At 36.3% G+C, this 529-nt stretch overlaps 1 non-coding gene across 1 annotated transcript; it reads right to left on the bottom strand.

Moving 5' to 3' along the window:
• Window positions 1-456: 456 nt before the first annotated feature.
• TRNAA-AGC lies at window positions 457-529 on the bottom strand. Its single transcript has one exon. It is a non-coding gene; the product is annotated as a tRNA-Ala (tRNA).

The raw sequence follows: 529 nt of genomic DNA, 5'->3' as shown, positions 1-529 counted from the left end.
ATCACTCTGGTCCAGAGGCCCCTATGTCCAAATTATATGCATTTAATTATTAATGTTGATATTTTTCTTCTATTTTTGATTAAACTTTACAAAATTTAACTTTGACTAAACCCAAAACCGTGTAGTATTTGTGAATGGTGTGAGTAATATTTAGGATTGCTCTAACACAAATCCCATTGGATATCTCTCTGTAGGATGCTTATGTACGCTTAAAAACTAGTAAAAAATCTCTGCATGACACAGCGACGGTCGTTGTTTTCTCTTGATTGGTTGATTTAGGGAACACGGTCTTCTATATACAACTTATCAATGCATAATATATTTAGTAGGTCAAACCCTTAAAAACACCATTTGGACCAAATGAGATGTTGAACAACAGTACTCAAAATTGATTTTAGCATCGTATACGAATGACATTTTTTGCATTAAAAGGGAAAAAAGACGATCCGACAATTTTGGAGATGCGGGGTATCGATCCCTGTACCTCTCGCATGCTAAGCGAGCGCTCTACCATCTGAGCTACATCCCC

The sequence above is a fragment of the Lolium rigidum genome, chromosome 3, assembly GCF_022539505.1.
Source record: "Lolium rigidum isolate FL_2022 chromosome 3, APGP_CSIRO_Lrig_0.1, whole genome shotgun sequence".
NCBI classification, from domain to species: domain Eukaryota; kingdom Viridiplantae; phylum Streptophyta; class Magnoliopsida; order Poales; family Poaceae; genus Lolium; species Lolium rigidum.
Note: the sequence above shows the minus strand (reverse complement) of the source record. Positions and strands in the feature narration are given on the sequence as shown.